This window comes from Scyliorhinus torazame, chromosome 8 (assembly GCF_047496885.1).
Source record: "Scyliorhinus torazame isolate Kashiwa2021f chromosome 8, sScyTor2.1, whole genome shotgun sequence".
Lineage (NCBI taxonomy): Eukaryota > Metazoa > Chordata > Chondrichthyes > Carcharhiniformes > Scyliorhinidae > Scyliorhinus > Scyliorhinus torazame.
Window position 1 is genome coordinate 142220786 of NC_092714.1, and position 17047 is coordinate 142237832.

At 49.0% G+C, this 17047-nt stretch overlaps 1 non-coding gene across 1 annotated transcript; it reads left to right on the forward strand.

The window, feature by feature from the left end:
- Positions 1-16351: 16351 nt before the first annotated feature.
- On the forward strand, positions 16352-16433 carry trnas-gcu (transfer RNA serine (anticodon GCU)). Its single transcript has one exon. It is a non-coding gene; the product is annotated as a tRNA-Ser (tRNA).
- The last annotated feature ends 614 nt before the right edge of the window (positions 16434-17047 follow it).

Consider the following 17047-nt stretch of genomic DNA (forward strand, 5'->3'; position numbering starts at 1 on the left):
CTCTTTTGTTTGTCTATGGCAACCCTTAGGTTGCTTCCAAATGCTATTTACATCCTCGAACACTGGGATCGCACAGGCTGCGAGACGGCTCGCACTGTGTCAGTTTTCCTCGGATGTCTTGTCCAAAATATTTGGTTTTTAAAAATAATAAGTGAGTCACAGATGGTGACCAATTATAATGGGTAATTGGCAATAAGAAGACAGACAGACAGACATACGAGATCTTAAGCAAGATAATAACAGATATTATGCTTCTGTCCATAGAACTTCGGAACCTCAGGAACCTCAGAAGAAGAAAAGAAGAAGACAGAAAAAGGAAAGATGAAGACAACCATCATGCTCTACAGTTGGATCTTAGCGGGATCTCTTCAGTTGCGCACGGACGCTACCCCCCTGACCCCTACCACACAGTCCGTGAATGTTTCCCACCCCTGCCATACACTAAACCCCGAGATAGTGACCAGTACACCGACCTGGTGTGACCGGTTCATCACCTGGTATTCCCTATCCTACGTTGTGGAATCACTATCAGTACTTGCGATACTCTGAAGTGTCGTTCAGACTCTAAGACTGAGGAAATGGTAGAGGAAATCCTCCCGCACTCGCACTCCAATATACACCCTCAGATCCCCTATTTTCGGACTTCAACAAACCCCCCAACCCCTTTAAGTGAATTAAAGTGCATCCGTTTTTTTGTGTGTGTTTTGTTCGTTCCAATAAAAAGAAATGTAAAACTCTGTGCTTGACTGCCAGCCAGAGAGTCCCGTGTTGCTGCTATTGTACAGTTTAAAATGTTGTAAATTCTTTTGATTGTTTGAGTGAGGATAGTTAGAGGTTCCAGGTATTTTTTATTTTGTAATGCATGCCTGAATGTCATAGCGCCCCGTAGGATTTTATAATGATGTATGTACATGAATAATCTAGGTAAAAGTTGCAATTCATAGGACAGAGCAGTGTAGAGCCTATGAAGTGCTTGCGGGTGCCCAACTTGGGAGGAGAATGAAGATGACCCGGTTATTTGATCCTTCACGCTTCGCATTGAGGATCACAAGGAGGGTGTGTAGCCATCTGGGATGGCCACTTCCAGAATACAAAATGGGCATTTGCAAAGATTTCAGGGAAAAATGGACAATGTTAAGAAAACAAGCAGGCACAGAGCCTGTCTGCATATTGGAGTCGCAGCTCCCAGACAAGACTGAAACTGTAGGTCCATTAGCATATGGATGGCCCATCTCCGGGAACAAAGGGAGATACTTAAGTAACCAATCTGGCTCCAGACCTCACGGCGCCAGTTCCCCAAGCCGAAAGCAGAAAACAAAGCAGGCCAACGGCCACCGAGGACACGCCCAGCCAAGAGGGCACCCACCCCTTTATTGGTCAAGATCAATGCGGATGATCACGATGCGGTCCAATTGATTGGGGCCAAGGTCAAGGCCCGCCCAAAAGCGCGCGAAGCCCTTTCAGGTATAAGAAGAAGGCCCCAAGAGAGAATCACTCTCTTGGACTTGGCTGTCACAGCGGAGAGACCCGTCCACTAGCTGCACCAGAAGCAAGTAAGTCCAAGGTCAACGCTCGCTACCAGACGGACGGCCTTAGCTGTTTCCCCTCTACCACTTCGACCCCAGCAGCCTCAGAACCGAACAACGGCCATTGTTCCTCTGACTGAGTGGGCGTCCGAAGCTAAGTATAGGCTTTAGCAGTAGTGATAGTTTAGTCTGTAGTATTTCGTGCATGAGTAGATATTACTGTGTGTGTAAATAAATAGTATTGACTTTGAACTAACTAACTGGTGTACCGACTCTTTGATCAGTATTCGGGTTTGAACCTTGTGGCGGTATCGAAAGATACCTGGCGACTCTAGAGCAAACATAATTTGGATTAAGGAAGGCGACCATATTGACCGCCATATTCAGAGCCAACCAAAGAGAGCAACAAAACAAAATGTCAAGCGTTTTGCTTTTGGGTTTTAAATAAATTCTCACCAGAGAATGCATTTCATACAGTTGTTCTCTCTGCTAAATAAATGCGAAAAAAAAGTCTCGAGTTGACACTACCCAAAGTACAGTCATCATTTACTAAAGTGCAACAATAAACTCAGGAAACTGACAAAGATAAGCAAAATGTTCTTCAAGGTGAACAATATGTAGTTGAGTAATTACTGTCACATTATTGTATGTAAATCAGCATAGCAATTCATTAGTCAAATGCTTGCAATGGATGTTCGTACAAGCAAACTTCTTTATTCATTACCTCTCTAACAAAAAATAACCAATTGGACAAACACCATCAATTAAAATTTTGAAGGTAAATAATGGGAATCTGATGGAATAAGTACAAAGACAAACGGGTCCAAGGAAAATAAATTGTGAGGAATTAACTGGTAAATATTGAGAAATGTTGATTAATGAAGGACATTGAATTATTTACCGTGGGGATTAAGGTGCAAGAAATGCAATTTACATTGCAACAATTTCTGATGTTGAGGACTTCTGATGGTGGGGGTGGGGGGGGGGGGGGGGGGGGGTGTTGAGCAGTCGCACGAAAGCTGGCTCTCCTCCTGGAAACTTGAATTTTGGCACAGTTAGCCTGAAAATAGGCCACTAAGCCAGCAACCCTCCTCCTTCACAAACATCAGGGACACAAAGAAGATGCCCCCAAACCAACCAAGGCGCCAAAAGGACGCAAACTAAGGAAGGGCGAGGAGAGAAAAAGTAATGCGATGGGCACGCAGAGCGAGGTTCAGCCAGACATAGCTGGACGAGCCGGGTCACTGACACCCACACTGGACTACCTACCAATAAGTCAATGGATGGAGCTCCTAATACAGGAGCTCAAACACAGGGACGGGATCAAAAAGGAGATGATGGCAATGATGAAGGTGGCAGCTGCAGATGCCCTAGCCTCTTTCAAAGAGGTGTTGGAGAAACAGAGTGGCGGCTGGAGGTGCAGGAAGCGACAGTGCGGGAGCTGGAAAAGGTGGCTACCGACCAGGGCGAACCAAATCACCTCATTGGAAATGGTGGTAGCGAGGTTGGTGGCATACTAGGGAACTCTCGGGGGAAAAGGTAGAGGGCCAAGGGACCGGCCATTCCACCCGATGGATCTCTTTTTGGATCGAAAAGTGGACTTTTTTGGCAAAGTCCACTTGTACTTTATTTGTCAGCTGTGCCACTAGTAAACTTATTTTCAATACAAAATTTAGAAAGTTCCAACTAGCCCTCCAGCAAGCTAGTCAGATTGATTGTCGTTAGCGAATACAGTAGTTGAGTTTTCATTCAATTACAGATCGTAGTAATTCTTCAGATCATAATACACAGGATAAAATAACTAAGTAATTTAAACAAAAGAAAGATGGCGATTAACAAAAGCAAGCTGCAAAAGAAATAGGTTTCAGAAATATAGATGGGGTGATCCCGGGATGAGTTTTTCCATCCCTGTAAGTGATTCTTAAGGAGATAATTATCTTAAGGTCTAGCCTTCTTTTTACTTCTGATTGACTTTAACTAATTTATAATTTAATCAATTCGGCCAAAATGTCTGTCCATCAATTTAAGAGATACATGTATTTAAATATATTGGTGCAAATTTCCCATTCCATCGCTTGCCAATTTTCCAAATTATCCACACCTGCATCTAATATTAATTAGAGAAACACAGTTTTTGTTAAAGCATTATCACCCTAGACTGGCTGTTACCATAGAAACAAGACTATTTGTACTGTACAACAAGGGAGCCTTTTAGCTAGTTGACGTCACTGACCTTGTAGCCTCAAGCAACTTGCTAATGTGAAACCTAAGAAATTACAGAAATTAAAGTGTATGATCTGAATTAACCCTTAGTGGATTCCCAGCTATTGTTGCACTCACGTAATGCTTAATATGATTACAGTTAATTATTCTTAATGAGTTCTCATTTAACCCTTTTACCTCTATCATCTCCCCTTACTCTCCTTGTAGCTGACTAGAAAAGGCAATTTCTATCACACCAGAAGCTCTGCATCGTGGGTCTTCTGGAAGGCATTGAGGGCAGAAACCCCACGGAGTATTTGGCTCAGATGCTGGGCAAGCTGGTCAGGAAGGTGGGAGGTGGGGAAAATTCCCCAAGCTTCAGAAATAGACAGAGCCCAGAGGTTGCTCCAGCCAAGGCTAAAAACAGGGGAACAACCACGGGTTGTCATCGCTAAGCTCCATCAATTCCAAGATTGAGAACTGATCCTGAACTGGGCAAGGCACACGCTGTCTTACAGGTGGGAAGGGCACATTACCCGCATGTATCAGGACATTGGGGCAGACCTGGTCAAACGCTGGGCTGAATTTAACGCAGTCAAGGCAGCCCTATACAAAAGTAAGGTACGGTTCGGGATGTTGTAACCAGCCAAGGTGTGGGTAACCTTCCAGGGGAAGGAACATTATTTTACCATGCCAGGCGAGGCGAATGGGTTTGTGCGCAAACATGGATTGGAGAAGCAACAGCAACAGTGAGAACGGACTCAAATAAACAATTGCGCAGGATAAAGTTGCCTCGCTTTCAAATGAATGTAAGTCCCTGGAAGGAAGGGAGGAAGGCAGAAAAGTGAAAAAAACAGGAAGGAGGGGAATCACAATGGGCAGGGGAGGCAAAGAACGCTCCCAGCCCCCCGGGCACTACACTAGCGAACAGGCTAGCACAGGGAAGTATGGGAAGGGAGGGAGGTGTCACAGATCCTGACAGGGAGGGAGTGCCTGGCAGAAGGGTGGGGGAGTGTAAAACTCCAGGCAGGAGGGATGGGAGGAAACGTGGGGAGAGGATGGGGGGAGGAGGGGGGGGGGGCGGAGACCACAGGAGCATGGGGACGGACAAGTGGGGTAGAAAGACACGGGGGGGGAGCTTTGGGGAATAGATGGGCGGAGGGGGAAGAAGGGCAGAACGCTGGTTACAACAGGACGCACATGGCGATACAAAGGCATCAAAACCTGCTATCTTCGATGTTCCCCAAACAAAGTGCAGGGGCACAGCCACATGAAAGTATGGCAGCGACGGCCATCTTGGATGGCCCTCAACAAAGGGAAACCCTGGAGTGCAATGAGTATGGCTCCACACGATGGGTATGGCTGACCCTGCAGAAGTGTGTGGGGGGGGGGGGGGGGGGAGCCCCATCAGGATAGTCACCTAGAATGTCAGGGGACTCAACGGCCGGTGAAAAAATCCAGAATCTTTGCCACCCTAAAAAGCCTGAGGGCCGATGTAATCTTCCAAGAGAAGCACCTGAGGGAAATGGACCGACTGCGGGTAAGAAAAAGCTGGGTAGGTCAGACATACGAATCGTGTTACGGGACGAGTGTTAGGGAGGTGGCCATATTGCTCAATAAGAGGACGGCATTCACGCCGACAAAAACAGTTACGGACCCAGGGGGATGGTATGTCACGGTTAGCGGTGTCCTGGAAGGGGCACCAGTGGTGCTTGTAAATGTGTATGCTCCCAACTGGGACGACGCTGACTTTATGAAGAAAACCATGGAAGAAATCCCCGACATTGGATTGGATTTTTGTTTATTGTCACGTGTTCCGAGGTACAGTGAAACGTACTTTTCTGCGAGCAGCTCAACAGATCATTAAGTACATGGGAAGAAAAGGGAAGAAAAGAAAATACATAATAGGGCAACACAAGGTATACAATGTAACTACATAAGCACCAGCATCGGATGAAGCATACAGGGCTGTAGTGTTAATGAGGTCGGTCCATAAGAGGGTCATTTAGGAGTCTGGTAACAGCGGGGAGACTCCCACCGACTCATTATGGGGAGGAATTTAATGGTTACAGGACCCACGGACAGACAGATCCAGCACCAAAATCCAGAGACAGTCAAACATGGCGAGTGAACTAAACAACATTATAGACCAGATGGGGGCAGTGGACCTATGGAGGTTCATCCACCAAGGGAGAAGGAGTTCTTCTTCCAGGACCACAGGGTCTACACTAGAATCGACTTCTTCATAGTGAGAAAATAGATGGTTCCAGGGATAGTAGGAGCGGAATACTCTGCAATATTAACCTCTGACCATGCTCCACATTATGTGGATGTGAGGTTGGAAACTGGCTGAGCCCAGCGCCCGCATGGAGGCTGGACACAGCCCTCCTCACCAACAAGGCGTTCTGTGAGTGAATATCACAAGCCACCGATGGATATGTAACCTGTAACCAGAACGGGGAGATCTCCTTAACACTGATGCCAAGATCCTGGTGAAAGCTGTGGGGAGGCAGCTGGAGAGCTGCATTGCAAAGGTAGTCCGAAGATCAGACAGGCTTTGTCAAAGGCAGAAAATGAACAGCGAACATCATTTGCCTATTGAATGTGGCCATGATCACAGGGCGGCATAGTGGCGCAGTGGTTAGTTCTGCTGCCTCACAGCACCAGGGACCTGTGTTCAATTCCGGCCTTGAGTCATTGTCTGTGTGGAGCTTGTAAGTTCTGCCCATGTCTGCGTGGGCTTCCTCCGGATGTTCCCACAGTCCAGCGATGTCCGGGTTAGGTGTATTGGCCATGATAAATTGCCCCTTTGTGTCCAGGGATGTGTGCGGGTTAGGTTCTGGGGTTACGGGGATAGGGCGGGGTGAATATGGGTAGCGTGCTCATTCACAGAGTTTGTGTAGATTCGATGGGCCGAATTACCTCCTTCTGAGCTGTATGGATTGTATGACCCCATCCGGGGAGAGAACACCGGAGGTGATCATCTCCCTGGATGCAGAAAAGCCCATTGACAGGGTCAATGGAGGTACGTTTTCAAATCTGGACGATTGCAGGGCCATCAGTCGCGAAGTTCCCAATTGCTGGACAAAGTGCTCAACGGCCCTGACAGGCTTTTACAGATTCCGCCCACGACCGGCTTTCAGAATGCCAGCTGCCCCGTGCATGTGTGCCCCCTCAGCAGTGCACAGGCCCAGAGCCCAGCGAGGCAGACCACCTTCTGACGTCAGCGGACCAGGAGCAGATTCTTTTAAAAAATCGACGGAGTCTTCACTCCAGAAGCAGTAGCAGCGAGCAGGTCACGAGCCCCGCACGCTGACAGCACGTGCCCTGGGCTGAAGTCAGCTGAAGCCCTTAGCAGAAATGTAACATTGAATGTCAAAGCTAGTGAGATTATGAGGACCAAGCAGTCTCATCTGTCGCATTAAAGTTAAGCGAAAATGGTGGGTTGTGAAGGTCGGCCAGAATGGATTACGAAGATCAGTTGGCGTGGGCCATGAAGGTTGGCTGGTATGAGTCCTGAAGGTTGGCTGGTTGGTAAAAATGGGTCCCGGGCAAAGCAGTTTGAAAAACACTGGGCTGGATTCTCCGTGCCTCCTTGCCGAAAGCGCGTTCGGCACGGGGGCGGAGAATGGGCGTTCGCGCGGGAATCATGGCCGGCGCTGCAGAGGCGATTCTCCAGTCCCCGGAGAATCACGCGCGTGGTCTACTCGCCGCAGGTAGGGTGTCATTGACAGAGGCACCCTCCCGCGATTTACCAAGGGTAACTGGCCGAGCTCCCAACGGCGTGGTTCTAACCACCTATCGGCCATTGGAAACCTCGGGTGGTGGCTGCGGACTCAGTCTAGCGATCGGGCGGCACCGATCTGCGGGTGCGCGTGATCTCGGAGGTACCTACTTCTTCCATCACGGTCCGCGGTGCGTGCCCGCCATGTCGCACGGGGCGGCCGCCACAGCCCGCTGCCATGCGCATGCGCGGACTCCCGGCTGGAAGTGCAGGGCCCCGTATCCACAGCCAGAGCTGCGAGAAGCACTCAGAGGCCCTGCAAGCTCCTTGCCGGTAGGAGAATCACTCCAGACTTCCTTAAGGAAAGTCAGGGGGCAACCAGGCGGGGGGAAAGCCGCACAACCATAACGGCTGTGGTGAACCACTGTAATTGGAGATGTAAGGTAGGACCTGCACTACAGGTTCGCCGGTAGCTCCTGCCGGCTGGCTCCGCCCAGGGAGAACTGTGTAAATATGCATGACTTCCAGTGCCCTGCCATTTCGCCAGCTGCAGCAGGAGGCCTCACATCTGACTGTAATACAGCCACAGTTGTACCCAACTTTAGTCTTTGTGCAATTGATCGTGCGTCAATTTATTACAGTCAGATTTTCCACAGAATGGATATCCGAATTAAGCCCGATCGCCTGCAGCTGGATCCTCACTCGCCCGACGCCAGGAAAGACTTTACTCACTAGCTAGCATGTTTTGAGGCTTACATCAACACGGCGGACCCCGCGCCAATGGAGGCTCAGAAGATAAACGTCCTGTACTCCAGACTGAGCTCCAGCGTGTTCCCGTTAATCCAAGGCGCCACGAATTACACAAAAGCAATGGAACTCCTCAAACAACACTACGCGCAGAAGACGAACACGCTCTTCGCCAGGCATGTACTTGCCACCCGCTCGCAATACCTGGTGAGTCCATCAAAGACTTCTGGCGGGCCCTAATTCCACTCGTCTGGGACTGTGACTGTCAGGCCGTCACGGCCGCCGAACACGCGAATCTCCTCATGCGCGATGCCTTTGTGACAGGGATTGCGTCGGGCCGCATCCGAGAACGATTGCTGGAAGGGGCCACGCTCGAACTGGCGGAGACGAAAACCTTGACCCTCTCCATGGCGGTCGCATCCCGTAACGTCCAATCGTACCTCTCCCGTCGCGCTGCCCACCCTTCTACCCCTTCCTACCCCTCCTGACCCCGCCGCCGACCTCCTCAGCCGGGGCCCTGCCTTCGCAATACGCCTGCGTCGCACGCCGATCCGCGCACCCCGGGGGTCCCCGCTGCTACTTCTGTGGTCAGCAGAAGCACCCCCGCCAACACTGCCCGGCCCACACTGCCGTTTGTAAAGCCTGCAGTATGACCTCCACTTCGCGGCTGTGTGCCAGGCCCGTGCAGTCGCTGCGATCGCGCCCGCTATCGCCCCCTCACCCACGCCAGACGCACAATGGGAGCCGCCATCTTCTCCTCCCAGGTCATGTGCGAACAATGGGCGCCGCCATCTTGTTCCCCTTCGGCCACGTGTGCCCCATGGGCGCCGCAATCTTTTCCCGACCCCGCAATGTACGCACCATGGGCACCGCCATCTTGACTCCCACAGGGTCTCCAGACATCCCGACATCGGAACCACGCACGCACGCCACCCGAAGCATCCAATGGCTACCTGTAGCTCGCTTCGATGACGCTGGACCAATCTGGCCACCGCACCGATGACGGTTAAAATCAACGGCCACGCGACCTCATGCCTGCTGGGCTCCAGGAGCACCGAAAGCTTCGTTAACCCAGATACGGTAAGGCGCTGCTCCCTCGCGGTCCACCATGCCAATCAAAGGATCTCCCTAGCCTCCGGATCCCACTCCTTCCCGATCCAAGGTTTTTGTACAGTCGCCCTCACGGTCCAGGGCGTAGAATTTAGTAACTTCCGCCTCTATGTTCTTCCTAATCTCTGCGCTGCACTCCTGTTGGGCCTGGACTTCCAGTGCAACCTCCAGAGCCTCACCCTCAAATTTGGCGGGCCCTTACCCCCCCCCCCTTACCGTTTGCGGCCTCGCGACCCTCAAGGTCGATCCCCCCTCCCTTTTTGCCAATCTAACTGTGGATTGCAAGCCCGTTGCCACTAGGAGCATACGGTACAGCACCCAGGACAAGACCTTCATCAGGTCCGAAGTCCAGCAGCTGCTTCAGGAGGGTATTATCGAAGCCAGCAACAGCCCCTGGAGAGCCCAAGTGGTAGTGGTTAAAACTGGGGAGAAACACAGGATGGTTGTGGACTACAGCCAGACCATCAATCGGTACACGCAGCTCGACGCGTACCCCCTTCCACGCATATCTGATATGGTCAATCAGATTGCACAGTACTGGGTCTTCTCAACAATTGACCTGAAATCCGCCTACCACCAGCTCCCCATCCGGAAGTCGGATCGGCCATACACTGCCTTCGAGGCGGACTGTCGCCTCTACCACTTCCTTTGGGTCCCTTTTGGTGTCACAAATGGGGTCTCGGTCTTCCAAAGAGAGATGGACCGAATGGTCGACCAGTACTGTTTGCGGGCCACCTTTCTGTACTTTGATAATGTCACCATCTGCGGCCATGACCAGCAGGACCACGATGCCAACCTCGATAAATTCCTCCGCACTGCCACTCTTCTCAACATGACCTACAACAAAGAGAAGTGTGTGTTCAGCACGACCCGGTTAGCCATTCTCGGCTATGTAGTCCAAAACGGACTTTTCGGGCCCGACCCCGAGCGCATGCGCCCCCTCATGGAACATCCCCTCCCCCACTGCCCCAAGGCCCTCAAACGCTGCCTGGGGTTCTTTTCCTACTACGCCCAGTGGGTCCCAAACTATGCGGACAAGGCCCGCCCACTCATTCAGTCCACCCAATTCCCCCTTGCGGCCGATGCACAACATGCTTTCACCCGCATCAGAGCAGACATCGCCAAGGCCGGGATGCGCGCAGTGGACGAGTCACTGCCTTTCCAAGTAGAAAGCGACGCTTCAGACGTCACCCTTACCGCCACCCTAAACCAGGCAGGCAGACCCGTGGCATTCTTTTCCCGCACTCTTCATGCCTCTGAAATTCGACACTCATCCGTCGAAAAGGGGGCCTAGGCTATCGTTGAAGCTGTGCGGCATTGGAGGCATTACCTGGCCGGTAAGAGATTCACTCTCCTTACGGACCAACGGTTGGTAGCCTTCATGTTCAATAACACACAGTGAGGCAAGATCAAAAATGATAAAATCTTGCGGTGGAGAATCGAGCTCTCCACCTATAATTACGAGATCTTGTATCGCCCGGTAAACTCAACGAGCCCCCAGACGCCCTCTCCCGAGGTACATGTGCCAGCGCACAAGTGGACCAACTCCGGGCCCTACACGACAGCCTTTGTCACCCGGGGGTCACTCGATTGTACCATCTGGTCAAAGCTCGGAATCTGCCCTACTCCGTCGAGGAAGTAAGGACAGTCACCAGGGACTGCCAGTTCTGTGCGGAGTTCAAGCCGCACTTCTACCGGCCGGACCGTGCGCGCCTGGTGAAGGCTTCCCGCCCCTTTGAATGCCTCAGCGTGGATTTCAAAGGGCCCCTCTCCTCCACCGACCGTAACACGTACATTCTCAGTGTGGTCGATGAGTACTCCAGATTCCCCTTCGCCATCCCATGCCCCGATATGACGTCTGCCACCGTCATTAAGGCCCTCAGCACCATCTTCGCCCTGTTCGGTTTCCCCGCCTACATCCACAGTGACAGGGGATCCTCATTCATGAGCGGTGAGCTGCGTCAGTTCCTGTTCAGCAGGGGTATAGCCTCCAGCAGGACGACCAGCTGCAGCCCCCGGGGAAACGGGCAAATAGAACGGGAGAATGGGACGGTTTGGAGGGCTGTCCAGCTGGCCCTACGGTCCAGGATCCTCCCAGCCTCTCGCTGGCAGGAGGTCCTCCCTGACGCTCTGCACTCCATTCGGTCACTATTGTGCAACGTCACTAATAACACACCCCATGAACGTGTTTTTACCTCCACCAGGAAGTCCACATCCGGGGTGTCGCTCCCGACTTGGCTCGCTGCTCCAGGACCGATCCTTCTCCGTAGGTACGTCCGACTCCACAAGGCGGACCCCTTGGTAGACAGGGTTCACCTGCTCCACGCCAACCCTCAATATGCCTACGTTGAGTTCCCCGACAGCCGCCAAGATACTGTCTCACTCAGGGACCTGGCACCGTCAGGTTCCACCCCAACACCCCCCTCCCCCACCATTGCGCCCCCCCCCCACCTCCCACCGTGCCGCCAATATTGACCCCACCAGACCACCCCTCTCCCCTCCCCTTTTCCGAACAAGAGGACAAAGAGGACTTCGGCACGCTCCCGGAGTTCCCCGATGACTGGCCAGCATCAGCACCGCCACCTCCACCACCGCCAGCACCGACTTCGCCGCCACCGTTAAGCCGCTCCCAACGAAGCACCAAAGCACTGGACCGGCTGAACCTTTGATGGACTCCGGACCGTCAACATGGACTTTTCTTTCCCTACCACTGTACATAATTGCACTAATTGTATATAGTTTCACATCACCCCCGCCGGACTCATTTTCAACAGGGGGTGAATGTGGTGAACCACTGTAATAGGAGATGTAAGGTAGAACCTGCACTACAGGTTCACCGGTAGCTCCTGCCAGCTGGCTCCGCCCACGGAGAACTGTATAAATATGTATGACCTCCAGTGCCCTGCCATTTCGCCAGCTGCAGCAGGAGGCCACACATCTGACTGTAATAAAGCCACAGTTGTATCCAACTTTAGTCTTTGTGCAATTGATCGTGCATCAACGGCCAACCACTGGGGGTTCCCAGACAGGGACATCCCACCCCTGTAACTATATAAAAGCTCCCTCACAGCCAGCTACTGGCCCCACACGACCAAGTGGGCATACCGTGGGCCATGGTCTGGCCCAGCAAGCACTCAGCAGCGTTTTTCTTGTAAATTACCTTTGCTCGATTACCTAATGATTATAGCCAAAACACTCTATACGACAAGCTCCACGTATCAAGAGGATACATCCTGTGTAAAATAGCTAAAACTACAGTTGCTGTAAATTCTTTTAGATACATGTCTTGATTTTCTCTTGTGTAATGTATGATATGAAATGCCAAAACTCCAATAAAAATATTTTCAAAAACTAATTCTGATGTCTATCCTTGAGAAGAACAATTGATAAAACATCTCCAGCATGATCTGATGTTGTCATTTCTGTTCAGAGATGGCCTATTGTAAGCCATTGTACTCTATGTCTTAATTTATTTTCAAGACAGAATTCCTGTTCTTAGAAATAATAGAACCATACGATTGACAGCATGGAAACCTTTCAGCATCAGATGTTTTGTAGTGTGGATCATGCCAGCAGAAGTGATGATATAATTTTTGTGTGCTAATCTGATTCCATCCTGTTCTTATTACTGGGCTGCTTCCCTTTTGATAATTTAACTGAGAGGTTTTAAATGAGAAAAGGAACAAAACAGCAATATTCCAAAAATGTACATGCTCATTGTGCCTCACAGAGCAAGTAGTTGCTCACTCTACTTCCAGCTGGCAGAAACATACATTTCAATTTCCCAAGGCATATATAATCATTAAACAGATCTTTAAACACATTTGCCTTTACCTAATTAATTTGTAATGCCTGGTGCTGTAGCCATCTGGGATGGCCATTTACAAAGTAAACATGGATACTTGCAAAGACTCAAGGGAAATAAGGCCAATACAGGATTCAGGCAAACCCAGAGCCTAAATGTGTATTTGCTAACAGAGAACGAGACAGTATCGAAACCCCTAGCCAATTTGCATTCTAATAACCCATTTTCCCAGGACAAAGGACTGGTACTCAGGTATCAGATACAATTCCAGACACATTGGCGCCACTCCCTTCACCCAGGAAGCCCAAAACAGCCAAGGTCAATGACCACTCAGGACACGCCCAGCCATCAAGGCACCCGCCCCTTTATTGGCTCAAATCGAAGGCAGTGATCGAAGCCTGCCGAATTATTGGGTCCAAAGCGAAGGACCGCCCAAAAGAGCGTAAAACCCCAAAGGATAAAGAGAGACACTGCCATGTGTTCGATCTCTTTTGGCCCTTGCACACCGGCACTCTTCGGCCCGGCCTATACCTGAAGCCAACTGCAGCACCACGACCAGAAGCAAGTTCAAGATCAACGATCGCTACCAGACGGATGAGCCCAGCAGAACCAAAGTTACTTCTCCAGACCCAGCCACTCCAGATCCGAACAAAGGCCTTGTTCCTCTTTTAAAGCCGGGTGCCTCAAAGTTAAGTACAGGTTGTTGTAATGTTAGGTGTCGTTTAGCTTGTACTATTTTTATGTTGCATGTGTGAGTTAATCTTGTGTGCAGATAAACCATTATTGGATTTGAACTAGCTGACTGGTTGTTGGGTCTTTGATCAATATCCAGTTAAAGCTTGTGGTGGTATCATCTGATACCTGGCGACTCTGAAAAGCAATATTACTCGATATTAAGAAGGGAAATATTATTGGCATCTCCAGTGCAGAATTGGCAACAGTTATTAGTGATGCTAGTGGGATAGTATTCCACTCATCAAAATCGGCAACAGTAATTGGCGACCTCTGACGGGACTCGACCTAGAAGTGATTTTGTCACTCCGAGAGAACCCACAAAACATTGAATTAGAAACCCAACTGGAAAAGTGAAAGAAACCACAAGTGTAAGACCCGTATTGATCAAACCTCCAAGATTCGGAAGTGTGTAGTAATTTGCATGAATACTAACAGGGATATAAGGTAATCTCGTTAGATTTTGTTGCATAAAACTATCGGGTGTTTTGTGAATCGGAAAATAGCTTAGGCCATACCCGCTGTTTGCATCGCCGCCCTATTCCCCCCTGTCCCAAATTCAGGATACAGAAAAGAGATACCAGTAGAAATGGCAGCAAAGGCAATGGAACAATGAACCCACAGGAACCCAAGGTCGCAGCGACCAACAGAGCCGAGCAGTGTCCCATATGGGAAGAAGAGTTGAGGAAATACTTAAAGGGGAAAGGATGGCCCTTTTGGTTGTTAGACGTTTTAGTTGCTGTGAAATGAAGAGTCTAAAGTTCTTGTTCCTTTTCACCAAACACCATTTGTTTCACTTCCACAGCCTCTGCCCAAAACTCTTAACAACACACCACCTGACAGAGGCCACCTGACGCCCTTTACATATCAGTGTCAATTAATGGATACTTAACATAAATGAGACAACTAATTGCAATGTATCTTCACCCATTACTTAACAGTCTCCCCTTCCTTGGAGAAAAAAAAATAATTAGGTGAAAATAAAATTTCAAGAAATTCAAAAACACACACATGATGTCCCCCCCCCCTTCTTTTTTTGTTTGGACGAGAAAAAGAAACAGTCAGAAAAACAAGCGCCCTTCATTAACAATATCCAAAAGTTTCTGTGAACTTGCCCCTCTTTTCGTAAAACAGCCTGACAGTTGATAGCTCCTGTCAACCCATTTAATTTTTGTTATTTCCCCTCTGTCCAACATCTGCTTCAAACTTGCAATGTCTATCCGTAACCTCTTTTCATTGACACTTTTTGTAGAGTGCACATTTTCCCACAGGGATTTATTGTAATGTGACAGTCAATAGGTATATTACCCAAATTCCCTAATCCCAAAATTTCTGTCAATATCATACTTATATAAAATCCATATCCACCGCCTCTACAAGGTTTAACGTCTCAGCAGCCAAAGTGCTTTTTACCACTCTCCTTATTTTCTTTGTTTCCCACACAAGTGGGCGACATTTACCATTGTTCCCCAAAAGGAAAATTATAAAACCTCCTGCGCTTGAACCCCCATCACATAAATTTGCGTAGGACGCATCACTATAAACTATGAGTTTCAAGTGCTTAAGGTCACCTAAAACCGGAAACTTCAAAACACACTCCTGCATTTTTAGTTTGGCCAACGCATAATTTGCTCTTATTATGTCTTCCACTTTGGGATCATTCATTTTTGTACTCAACTCTAAGACATCAAAACTCACGTCCGGTCTAGTCTGTCTACCTAACCAGTTCAGTTGCCCAATTAAACTTTGCAGTTGCTCTTTTTCTATCTTTGAAACCATTGCGTCTTTTTGTGAAACTCGGCCACGACTAATTGCTATTGGTGTGATGCTTTCCAAATAAGATTGCTGACATAAAGTTGCCCCTAACTTAGTCTGTCCAATTTCCAGTCCAATATATTTAAATGCACCGGAAGCCTGACTTCCAACCCTGAATTCTTTCCTCAAACCAGAGATTACAATAGCTTCAAAATCACTAGTCCCACCCCACAAAAAATCATCGACATGCATCATAAAAATGCCAGAAAGATTTCCTTTGTAGTGCCAGTAAAACATTGCAGGATCTGCTCTCAACTGGCAACAGCCTAACTTTAACAAAACTGACCTAACTGAAAAATACCAGACTCTAGATGCATCATTTAATCCATATACACATTTGTGCAACTTCCAGAGTACCCCTTCTGTGTTAGCTGCTTCTTTAGGAGGACGGAGAAAAATGTCTCTCTGGAGCTGATGCCCCTGCAAAAAGGCAGCTTTTATATCTATAGATTTGCATTCTCATGCCTTTGTTGCTAATAGAGCCAAGAAGATCTTTAAAATCACTTTTCCTGCTGTAGGTGAATCCACCCTTAAATCCTGATCTTCTAAATTTTCTTCAAATCCCCTTGCCACGAGCCTGGCCTTTGCAATATAAGTTCGATCCGGAAGAACCTTTTCCGTGCAAATCCATCTGTGGGATAGAGCTCTTTGTCCGTGTATACCCCAAATTCACTCCAACTATGCAAGTAGGACGAGGTGGCCGAGTGGTTAAGGCAATGGACTGCTAATCTATTGTGCTTTGCACGCGTGGGTTCAAATCCCATCCTCGTTGGTGTTTAGTTTTTGGGGCTGGTTTAGCTCACTGGGCTAAATCGCTGGCTTTTAAAGCAGACCAAGGCAGGCCAGCAGCATGGTACCAGCCTCCCCGAACAGGCACCGGAATGTGGCGACTAGGGGCTTTTCACAGTAACTTCATTGAAGCCTACTCGTGACAATAAGCGACTTTTCATTTTCATTTTCAATTCTTGCTGTTTAGCTTCTTTAATAACTTTTTCATCTAATTTATTTGAAGCCACCAAAATCTCACATGCATGTGGGCTTCTACTCCTATTAGTATTCGTAGTCTTACTCATGTTCCGAGAGATCTTGACAAACTACGTCCCCTCTCCCGCCTGGTATCTCGTTCTGTACTGCTACTGCTTGATCTTTCCCTTCTGCTGTGGGATGTCCTTTCAATAGTTCTCGACCTTTTCCTGCGGACCTGTTCACTATCCGATGTACTATCTGAACTGGCACTGCTTTTCTGTGCCCTCCATTTTTGAACTTCGTTTTCCCAATCCATTGTCTTGACTCCTTCTCCTGAATGCTGTACATTCAACCAGTGTTTATACTTTCCAGTGGCCTTCCCTGTTCTACTAATAACAGTTGCATCCTTCCATTGACTAG